Raw genomic sequence first — 11,456 nt, 5'->3', positions numbered from 1 at the left:
CAATGCAAAATAACAGTTTCAAATATCTTCGGTGGGGATGACTCACCCCTTTTACACAATCAAACGAATCTAATGTTTGTTTCTGCCATCTTTTAAGCACTTTTCTGTAGTGGCTCATAACATCTTTAAAATAATCGTTGTGGGTCAGCTGGTCTGGGTGTTCGAATACCAATTTTCGTTCGAAAACCGATTTGTACGAAATCCAAGACGTTCGAAAACCGAGGTTCCACTCCATCGAGTTGAGTAAAACATTACAGCATCAGTCACTACACAGTTGACAGATTCTGTGGGTTTATTAGCAATGTTACAAACAACTAGACATTTGCAATCAATACTTTTGGCAACCAACTCGATGAACTGATCCATGATCCTAAAGCATGTTTTGTTTAATAGAGTGGCAAAATTAAAAACAGTGGCATAGCTCAACCAATGAGGTAAAGTATTCATTTTGTAGTTCTGTTGCTTCTGTTGAGGCTTACACTCACATTACCCTGAGAACACCCGATCTCATCAGATCTCGGAAGCTAACCGGGTTTGCCCCTGGTTAGTACTTGGATGGGAGACCGCCTGTGAATACCAGGTGCTGTAAGCTTCTCTCCCCAGCTAAAATGCAGAGGGGTTGCATCAGGATGGGTGACCAGTGTAAAACTGTGCCAAACAAATACAGTATGCGTTTATCTGAGATGACATGCTGTGGCAACCCCTAATGGGACAAGCCAAAAGGAAAAGAAGAAGAGGTTGTTTCTGCTGAGTCCTAGGTCCCAAGGAATTTTGTTCTTTCACTATAATATCAACTGAAAAAAAAAACATGTAAGTATGCGTTTAATCTCAAATGATTGCCTAAAAACTGCGGAAAGATTAACTTTTAAAAAACCAAACAATCTTGATACATTTGCAGAGTTGGCACATCATGTTACTTGATATTTCTGCTTTGAATAAATTAGCGTTGGGCAATGTACACTCTCTTGCAGTACTGAAGTGATAAGGCCAATTTCATTGTTTTTGCTGTATACTGAAACTATTTGTGTTAAATGTAAAACGATGAGTATGAGACAAGGGATCAATATTTCGATTTTTTCTCATTTGGATTGGATACACAACACCCAAAGAGGGAAATAACTTGCTACATTTATTTGATTGCAATTTCTCAAGGGACATTTGGGATAAATTGAACTTGAATGGACTGGTACAAGAGTCCAACCTCTGTGTCAAGGCGAATCCAATTACTGTGTATCTAGTGGGAACTTTTGGATCTCACACACCAGCTTAGGCTCCTTCCCTGCCAGAGAAGTGACATTCCAGGTCTCTAGAGCCAGTTTCTGTAGCCAAGAAGCTGATCGCCAAGGTCCCTGCCTTTGGTCACCACCCGGCTTGCACTCCACCCGACCCCTATGGCCCCTTCCACAGGTGGTGAGGCCATGGGAAGGGGGAGGCATGTTACCCTTTAGGGCTGTGCCCGGCCGAGCCCCATGGTTGCAGGCTAGCCACCAGGTGCTTTCCTTCAAGCACCATCTTCTGACATGGCTCCAGAGGGGTCTCCGATAACCCACGTCTGGGCAAAGGAAACATAGATCCATAGATCATAGGGGTATTAAGGAGTCATACTTTGTATGGTCCTTCACCTAGGAGCTTTTTGACTACCAGGGGAGTGTAGCCCCAGACAACTTAGCTCCTTTGATCACTGGGAAACACAAACCCATCCACAATGATAAGGGTGGGACTCTGTTCCATTCTGGAGCTGCTCATGGTGAGCCAACAAGGTGGGGGTATACTTATTGCCACCCAGCTCGGTGCCTGTACGTTGGGGTTTATCCGGTGGATGAGAGGGTAGCCCCCCTCTGACATTGAGTGGGGGGATGGATCCTGACTGTTGCCTGTGCCTACACACCAAGCAATATTTCAGAGTACCTACACTTTTTGGAATCCTTAAGAGGGGGTGCTGGAGAGTGTTCCAGGTGGGGGACTCCATCATTTATTCAGGGGACTTCAATGCTCACATGGGCCATGACATTGAGACTAGTTTGGAAGGGGGTGATTGAGAAAAATAACCCCTGATCAAAATTTGAGCATTGGTCTTTTACTAGACTTCTCTGCTCATCATGCATTGTCCATAATGAACAACATGTTCAAAAATAAGGGTGTCCTCTAGTACATTTAGCACCAGGACACAAAAGGTCGCAGTTCACTTTGTGATTTGTCACCAGACTTCCGATCTTGGATATTCGGGTGAAGAAACTATTGGCTCTGTCAGTTGATCAGCAGTTAGTTTTGAGTTGGCTTCGCTGGTGGGAGAAGATACTGCTCTGATGTGGCAAGCCCAAAAGGATTGTGAGGGTCTGCTGGAAACATCTGGCAGAATCCCCTGTCAGAAGGCATTTCTACTCCATTCTCCGAAATGTGGGTGACATTAAATCCGAGAAGAGCATGTTCCGTGCCTCCATTGCTGAGGTGGCAGACCGTAGCTGTGGCCGTAAGGTGGTCGGTCCCTCTCGCGTTGGTGGACACCAATGGTGATGGATGCGGTCAAGCTGAAGAAGGAGTCCTGTAGGGCAGTTTTGGCCTTTGGGACTCCCGAGGCAGCTGATGCGTACTGGGTGGCCATGCAGAATGCACCTTTGGTGGTCGCTGAAGAAAATACTTGGGCATGGGAAGATTTAGGAGAGGGCATGGAAAAAGACTTCGAGATGTCTTCGAGGAAATTCTCGTCCATCATCCAGTGTCTCAGGAGGGGGAAGCAGTGCACCATCAACACTGTGCATAGTGTCCTCCTTATAGGGCCGCTGCTGACCCCAACTTGGGAGATTGTGAGTTGGAGAATACATTGAAGACCTCCTATATTCCATTGACACACCTTCCCATAAGGAAACAGAGTCTGGGTTCTCTGAGGCGGGCTCTCCTATTTCTGGGAACAAGGTCACTCTGGAGGTTAAAAAGCTCCTCAGTGGCAAGGCTCCAGTGGTATAAGAGATTATCCCAGAGTTCCTAAAGGCTTGAGTTGTTTTGGGGCTGTCCTGGTTGACACACCTCTGTAACATCACATGGAGATCATGGACATTGCCTCTGGATTGGCAGACTTGGATGGTGGTCCCACTTGTAAAGAAGAAATACTGAAGGGTGTGTTCCAACTACAGGGGGATCAGACTGATGAGCCTCCCTGGTAAGGTCTATTCAGCGGTGCTGGATAAGATGGTCCATCAGAAAGTCAAATCTCAGATTCAGGAGGAGTAATGTGGTTTTCATCCTAGCTGTGGAACAGTGGATCAGCTCTACACCCTCAGAAGGGTCCTCAAGAGTACATGGGAGTTTGTCCAACTAGTGTACATGTTTTTTTCAGACATGGAGAAAGCATTTGATCATGTCCCTCTTAGAGTCCTGTGGGAGGTCCTTTGGGTTTATCCTGGTATGGGCTGTTCGGTCCTTGTACGAACGGTGTCAGGGTTTGGTCTTCATTGCCGGCAATCAGTCGGACCCATTTCCAGTGAGAGTTGGACTCCGTCAAAGCCAGCCTTTGTCACTGATTTGGTCATAACTTTTATGGGCATAATCTCTAGGCACACCTGAGGTGTGGAGGGTGCTTGGTTAGTGGCCTCATTATTGCATCTGTGCTTTTTGCAGAAGTAGTTTTGTTGTCTTCATCCAGCCATGAACTCCAACTCTCTCTGGATCAGTTTAGATGGAAGGGATATCTGATTCTTGTGCTTCCAGTATGCCTCCGTGCTCTGGTGTTCTGGGCACATCCTGCCCGAAAGAGATTATGGGTGTGACCCAGGACACGGTGGAGAGAGTACGTCTCTCGGCTGGCCTGGGAACGCCTCAGAAAGCTGGATGAAGTGGCTGGGAAAAGAGAAGTCTGGCCATCCTTGCTAAAGCTACTGCCAACGAAGCCCATTCAAGGTAAATGGTAGAAGATGGATGGATTGATGGATGCATGGAGGGATAGGTATACTTGAATAAAATAAATACCTCTTAATATCGCTCCAGTATTGTGGACAATACAAAATAATCTGCTTAGGTTGGACTGCATTTATTGCATTCCCGCTTTCTTTATTCTCAAAAAGAGGTCTATGATGGTTCACTTTGACAGCATTTCATTTGAGACTACTGAATTACTCAAATCTGTGTTTTAAAAAGATGTATTCAAAAGATTTGTTCACAGAATGATTCCGTTCTTTTTCATAAAATTTGAATCAGAAGAAACTTTAGAGTCTCCGATCAATGCATATTTTCGGGATGTGGGAGGAAACTGGAGTGCCCGCTGAAAACCCTCGTAGGCACGGGGAGAACATGCAAACTCCACACAGGCGGGGCCAGGCTTTGAACCCCAGCCTTCAGAACTATGAAGTCACCCCTCTAACCAGATCTGGCCAGCTTTGACCAGTCCAGGTCTCTTCCATAGTTTGGCGCACTTTGCCGAAAATATCCTCCCCTGCCGTAGTCCCTTGAGATTTTGGAGGGCTTCCAGCTCCTTGCACATCTCAAAGTTTGCGTTAACTCCACGAATAAAATTCAGCAGTTGCGCTTTGTCCTGCAAATCCGTGCTGTCATCCAGTGCTAATGAAAAAAATTCAAATTCTTTCGTCTTCTGCTGCAGCTAGGCATATACATTACAGTGAAAGGTTTACCGCTGCTTGCTATCAGTTGAGCAACTCGAAATCTAGCCTGAACAGATGACTGGTTCAGCTGAGCTTGGCATACAGATGTATTTTACTGAGCTAGTATTCCACATTCCACTTTTTGCTTTGACAGTTTGTCTGCTCGCATTTGGCCTTGCGAGCTATCGTACTTGTCTTTGTGACGGGATTCATAGTGTCTCCACAGATTGTATTCTTTGAATACCGCCACCGCCTCTTGACAGATGAGACAGACAGGCTTGTCTTTGCATTGAACAAAAAAATAATCGTTAGTCCACTTTCGGTTAAATACCCTGAATTCCGAATAATTTTTTGTCTTACACAACCTTTTCGCCATTATTCCATTCTCTTTGAGAGGGGCGGGTTTAGGATTTTTTTCAAGGGGTTGCCCTTTATACTGCAGAAGGGTGGAACAAATGTCACGTTATATGTGTATGTGAAATAATTACCTTATATATATATATATATATATATATATATATATATAAATAGTTCAGAACTAAGAACATTTTATTGCAAAAGCCCAATTTTATTATCAAATAAAAATACACATAGAATAAAAATAAATCAAAATACTCTGTTATTGTTCAGGGGGGCCAGACCAAATGTGGAGGAGGATGGGATCCAGCCCACGGGCAGTAGTTTGGGGACCACTGGCATAGTATGCTGTTTCTCTGTCAAACGACTCACTCATTCTACAACGTCGTTGCTCCTTAGCAGATCACAAATGACCAATTCACTCTTCAATTCCCAGTTCCTCAGTACACCAGTTCACTGAATGAATCATTCAGTTCACTTAAGTCCCTCCCCAGCCTGCATGCTTGATGCTGGCTGCTCATTGGTCATTTGCTGAAGTGAGTGACATCACTGGCAAATCACAAATCAGTCCCGCCCCCACCTGTACGCTGGTCGCTCATTTGTCAGTCGCCGAATATTCAGAAGGGAGTGAAAGAACGCTTCAACAGTTCCATTTCTGCTCCCAGGCGACTCACTCGCCTCACAGCAATGGGTGGTGACCAACCAAAAAGAACAAATCATTTCATAAACTGATTTAGGTCTTTGGAACTAATCATTCCCAAAAGAAACAACACTACTTTGAATACACCTCATACACACAGGCTGCTGTGATGTGCTTGCCGAATGTAAAACATGAATGGTGGTTGCCAAATACAGCATTTTGTCCACCAACATATGGAGGCTCGTATATCATGTGTCCCTGGTTGGGATAGGCTCCAACATTCCCGTGACGCTTTTGAGCATAACTGGCTAAGATAATGAATGGAAAGATGGATTTCATTTATTTAAAATTATTTACCATGTACAAAAAAATAAAACAGTTGAGAAAAAAATATGCTTGTAATCTGCCTGGTGACCTATTGTGCTGAAGTGGAACCAAAACTAGTAGAAGAGTATTTCTTGAATATGAATTTGGGTTAATTTGTCATGATATTTATTGGTCAACCGCATGACTTCATCATGAAAAAAAATGGAAATCAGCCTATCACCCATCCTGTCATCTGATTCAGGTGTGTCCAGCATGTCGATTGTGATCTAGTGGTTATTTGTAATGGTAGTGTGGGTATATTGCATGATATTAAAACGTAGACGTTGGCCTATCATCCTGACATTTGATTTGACCAATAAGGTGTTTGCTGATGTTTCACTCCGCTGTCTATTGTTCTTTGTTCTTATTAGTTTTTTTGTTCTTCTCAGTACTCAACATGAATGTTGTACCAAGGCGGCACCAACTGCCAGTGACAAATTCCTTGTGTGTTGTTACATACTTGGCCATTCAAGCTGATTCTGATTCTTTCATGTGTACATAACGGCGAGTTCTAGCAAGCTCGCGACCTCCAATTAATGAGGCTAAACTTAAACCTGAGGGGATAAAAATGAGTAGGGGAGCTGGACCAAGTAAGAAGAAGGAAAATTTAACCGCTTTCATATGGAAAGCAAGGGGGAGAATTTTTTCACAATGACATTTTTTAAATGTCTACGCCTCATCTGCCTGTCTGCCAGTGTATTACCAAAGAAGGGAAAGTAAGAAGAAAACTCAGGTGAAGATAAAAAATTTACATTGTTTATTATGTTCTGTTGTCCAAGATTCGCTCATGTGGTGATGCAAGGTACATCAACATACAATGGTGCTGAGCTGTATCGGCGGCCCAGAATTTTAGCTCATCGGTAGTTCTCTGTGCTCTTAAACCGGAGACATAGTGGCAAAATGTCCCCACGCACACAAAATAAATAAATAACAATATAAAAGGTAGATCTTGGGAGGTTGGCCACTTGAAAAGCAGATCTTGGGGCAAGAACGTTTGAGCACCCTAGTTTTATATTAAGTGATATTGTTCTGGAATGCCTGGATTTATGCATACATATTTTATCCATTTCTTAGCTGCTTATCTGCACGAGAGTCACAGGAGTGTTTGATACTTTCCCAGCTCTCAATGGGCAGGAGGATGGGTACACCCTGAACTTGGCACATCAGGACAAACAGCCGCACTCACATGCACAACTAGGTGCAATTTAGAGTCTCCAATGAACGTTGTATGTTTTTGGAATATGAGAGGAAACCAGAGTCCCCAGAGAAAACCCACGCAGGCACGGGGAGCCATTTTTGTCCCGCGAGATGATATTTTGTGCCCCCCTCCATCCGCCCACAATATACGTATTTAATGTTTGTGTGGCCCTCAAGTTTTATATGAATGGCACTTTTACAGTGTTGTGTGCAAGTTTTATAGGAATGGGAGTTTTACATTGTTGTGCGCGAAGCTTACAAACCTACCAATCACAGTTGGCCATATGGCTCTCAGGGGCGTGACATTGACTGGGCTTGATGCAACCAGAGAAACATTTTTCAATGACTAAAAGTTACAGCACCTTTGCCATGGAGTTTTATATGTAGTTTTACACATAAATTGTTTATACCACCATTGTTGTTTATCTTAAACATAACAATCATAACATAATGTAAAACATGGATGTTTGAGAATATGGGATTTTTAAACAAATATTTCTAATTTAAATTGCGCACACATGGATGTGAGCTGAAGCTGCGACCTAGCCTCGGCCAGACTCTGCCTCCAGCAGTTCCAAGGTGAATTGAGTTCAAGACTCCTGTTCTTACGTAACAGTACTCTTACTTGAATACATTATTTTTATTACATTATTTTTCTTTTTTGATGAGAAAAACATTTGAAACATGAAAACACCAGGGATGCCTTGTGGGGGGAATAGCCGATGACTTGTTAGACTGGTTGCTTTCAATTCTGTGGTTCAAATCGCGGTCCCAGCTGGATGGAGTTTGCATTTTCTCCGTGTGTCTGTATGGATCTTCTCTGAGCGCTCCAGTTTACTAACACATCACAAAAACATGCATGGCAGGTTAATTGAAGAACTAAATTGCCCATACGTGTGAATAGTAGTTTGTTTCCATGCCCCCTGCGATTGACTGTTGACCAGTTCAGGGTGGGCGGCATGGTGGCAAAGCTGTGGAGCGCTGGCCTCACAATTATGAGGACCGGATTTTGGATACTGGCCCTGCCTCTGTGGAGTTTACATGTTCTCCCCGGGCCTAAGTGAGTTTTCTCCAGGCACTACAGTTTCCTCTCACGTCCCAAAACCATGCAACATTAATTGGACACTCTAAATTACCCTCCGGTGAGAATGTGAGTTTAGCTGTTGTCTGTTTCTATGTGCCTTAGGATTGGCTGGCAACCAGTTCAGGGGGTACCCTGCCTCCTGCCCGATGACGGCTGGGATTAGCTCCAGCACTCCCATGACCCTTCTGAGGATAAATGGCTCTGAAAATGGATGGATGGATTAGTTTGCCTTGTGTCATTATGTATGAAACAACAAGTAGTTCTGAACGTCATGCCTCAGTTAAATAGTTGAGTTATGCACGTGAAGACTACATTTATCGTATAATACAATAAAAGAAGTAGGATGGCCAAAGACAGTACTGTGCACCCATTTGGAATGTCCAGGAACAGAAAAACTAAAACACTACAGCGCAAACATTTTATCTCCAAACGCAGTGAATTGAGAAACCCACTCAATACACAAAACATATAAATGACAGTCTGCTCAAATATCAAAAAAGAAGAATGCAAGACCTGAATCCATCTGTTGTTCAGAAAATTCCCAGACAAAATCAATCACATTACCCAAGTTTCACAAAAATGTGGTGCAAGGCAGTGTGGCGAGGAGTGGGCAGCTAACAGCCTTTATAGACTCCTTTCTCACTCTCCATTCCTCAGCATCCTTTTCATGCAGGAATACTACTGCTTTTATTCTACCTCAGTCATGTAAATTAAGTCATTACACATTATTTTATGATTGTCACTCAGTTCAACAGCACAAATAAATTTCCCCACACACCTCGGGCTCCACCCGACCCTGCAGATCCACCACAAACCTCTGAATCTGGAAAACCAGAGTTCTGGTTATAATGAGGCATCTGCTAATCTTAATCTTGCAAACATTATGTTCTGTTTTAAAGAGCTATTATGTCACGCAGAGACAATGAATTGGGTGACAGCTACACTTATGTTACTATTCAAACCAAAAAGGTCTACCTGAGTCGAAAATAAAATATATACATATTTTTCCACAATCCTCCAAATTAGTGGTTATTTGAGTCATATTTTTTACTTTTGTTTAAGTTAATTTCAATTGTTTTTTTTTCTGATCAATAACAAAAAGGAACAGATCATAATCCATCCATCCATCCATTTTCTTCACTGCTTATTCTCACAAGGGTTATAATCCAAAAATTGAAAACAAGTAAAAAAAAAAAGAAAAGTAATAAAAAGCAAGAAACATAATATAATTGAGAAAAGAAAGACAAAAACTAGAAATACAGTGTAATTCCTTTTCTCATATTTGGAAACAAGTTGTTGCTGACCAGTTTTAAAAACTGAAAGGCATTTCTGCCTGAGACGAGAAAGGTCTGGATCCATTAACACATCATGTACTCCAAAATCATTCTATGCTTCATTTAATCTGCTATATTATAAATATGATGCTCATTTTGGAACATGTTTATCTGTGAGTATATTGATGCTGATCATATTTTCAAAATCAAGTGAATGGGATAAGTAACAAAGCTACTAGTGTATTTATGCCATTGACTTGATTTTTTTATAGGGCCTTGCACATTTATTGTACAGGACCCTTAGCAATTTCAAGGAAGGAAAATATAATAGTTGTGTTAAACAGATCCTAACCAAAATTTTGAATCTTCTTTTCTTCTTTTCCTTTCAGCTTGTCCAGTTAAGGTTGCCACATGTATTAATTTCCATTATTCCATTCAAAAAGTTAAATTTTCCTATATTATAGATTCAGAGCCCACAATTTTATTGATCTAATTTTTATTTATTTGTATATTTTACATCATTTGGGCTTGAACCACATAAAATCCACAGAGTAATTAAAAAAATTAGAACACTGGGAAGAAATCATCATTTACTTCTCCTTTTTTGTAGAAAAAAATGATAGTGACATTCATTCGATGAAAACATGGTACTTTCAAAACAACATGTTAACATGTAAGATCTAGTTAGGAATCGCTTTGCTTGTATCACTGGATTGATGCACTGTGGCATTGAAGCAATTACCTGGTGGGGTTCCCTGGGAGTTATGAAAGCCCATTTTTATGTGATGCTTGTTGGCCGTTCTTTGTTTTGGGTCTGGTACCCCTCATTTTCCTCCTGATAATACCTCATAGATTTTCATTGGGGTTTAGATCCAGCCACATGGCTGGCCAGTCAAGCATTGTGATGGGGTGGGCATCCAACCAGGTTTTGGTCCTTCTGGTGGTATTAGCAGGGCCAAGTCCTGCTGGAAGATGAAATCTGCATCTCCATACAGATCTTCAGTGGGAGGACTCATGAAGAGATTCTGGTAGACTCTTGCAGTGACCTTGGATTTAAAAAAAGCAGAGTTTACCAACATCTGCACTCGACATTGCCACCCAAATGATGACTGACTTTGGATATTTTACACTGGTGCTGTAGAAGCTTCTCTTCTGTTGTTCATGCATCTTCCTCCAAACCTGTGGACCTTGATTCCTAGAAAAAAGACACACTTTACTTTCATTGGAAAAAAAAAAGATTGGACCACTGGCCAAGAGTCCTTCTTCTCATGGGCCAAGTTGAGATGCTTCCCACCCGACAGTTGTAACTCATCTCCCAGATCCAGCGGAATGTGGTGTTTTTTTAAGCGGTGACTCCCGCCTCATCACAGTCTTTCTGGATCTATGCTAGATTCTAGAATCTTCTCTGTTTGAAAATCCGTTGAAACCCAGCGTCATCTATTTTGCTTGTGCATCTTCTTCTGCCAAGTTTCATCCTTCCAGTAGAGTTTCCATTGGTATGACACCGCAGTCTGTGAAAAGCCAGCCTCCTTTGCTATGAACCTGTCTTACCCATTGAGGGTATTAGTGGCCAGTTGAGTAAATTGAATGAACCATTCATGTTCTGGGGTGATCCACAAGCTGATTACCTGTGCTGATTGCCACACCTGTGTTGGTTTGCCATACTTACCTGGGTGATCACACAGAGAGGAGGTTATGCGGAGTAGAGCAGAGAAGCAGAGTAAGTCTAAATGTTTGACATTTTATTTTGGTCCATTCATATGCATACAAGCATGACATTGATGTGAAATGTTTTTTTTTTGTTGTTTTTTTGTTATTCAAATGCAGTTTGGGCCAGATGCTTGTGGCCTTCATTGTCATTGAAGAGTTTGCACCCTTGGTAGGCGGAGCGAGGTTGGCTCATTCTCTTGATATTTGTGTGTTGCTTTAATTAATTGTTGTTTATA

General features: G+C 42.2%; 1 long non-coding RNA gene and 1 pseudogene across 1 annotated transcript; one reads left to right on the top strand and one right to left on the bottom strand.

Annotated features, from left to right (window-relative positions):
• The first annotated feature begins 473 nt into the window (after window positions 1-473).
• Window positions 474-592, top strand: LOC133506798 (5S ribosomal RNA; annotated as a pseudogene).
• Window positions 593-10,106: 9,514 nt separating this feature from the next.
• On the bottom strand, window positions 10,107-11,049 carry LOC133506469 (uncharacterized). The gene is made up of 3 exons (XR_009796503.1): window positions 10,805-11,049; window positions 10,625-10,705; window positions 10,107-10,556 (listed from the first exon to the last, which is right to left on the bottom strand). It is a non-coding gene; the product is annotated as an uncharacterized LOC133506469 (long non-coding RNA).
• Between the last annotated feature and the right edge of the window lie 407 nt (window positions 11,050-11,456).

This window comes from Syngnathoides biaculeatus, chromosome 9 (genome assembly GCF_019802595.1).
Source record: "Syngnathoides biaculeatus isolate LvHL_M chromosome 9, ASM1980259v1, whole genome shotgun sequence".
NCBI classification, from domain to species: Eukaryota; Metazoa; Chordata; class Actinopteri; order Syngnathiformes; family Syngnathidae; genus Syngnathoides; species Syngnathoides biaculeatus.
Note: the sequence above shows the minus strand (reverse complement) of the source record. Positions and strands in the feature narration are given on the sequence as shown.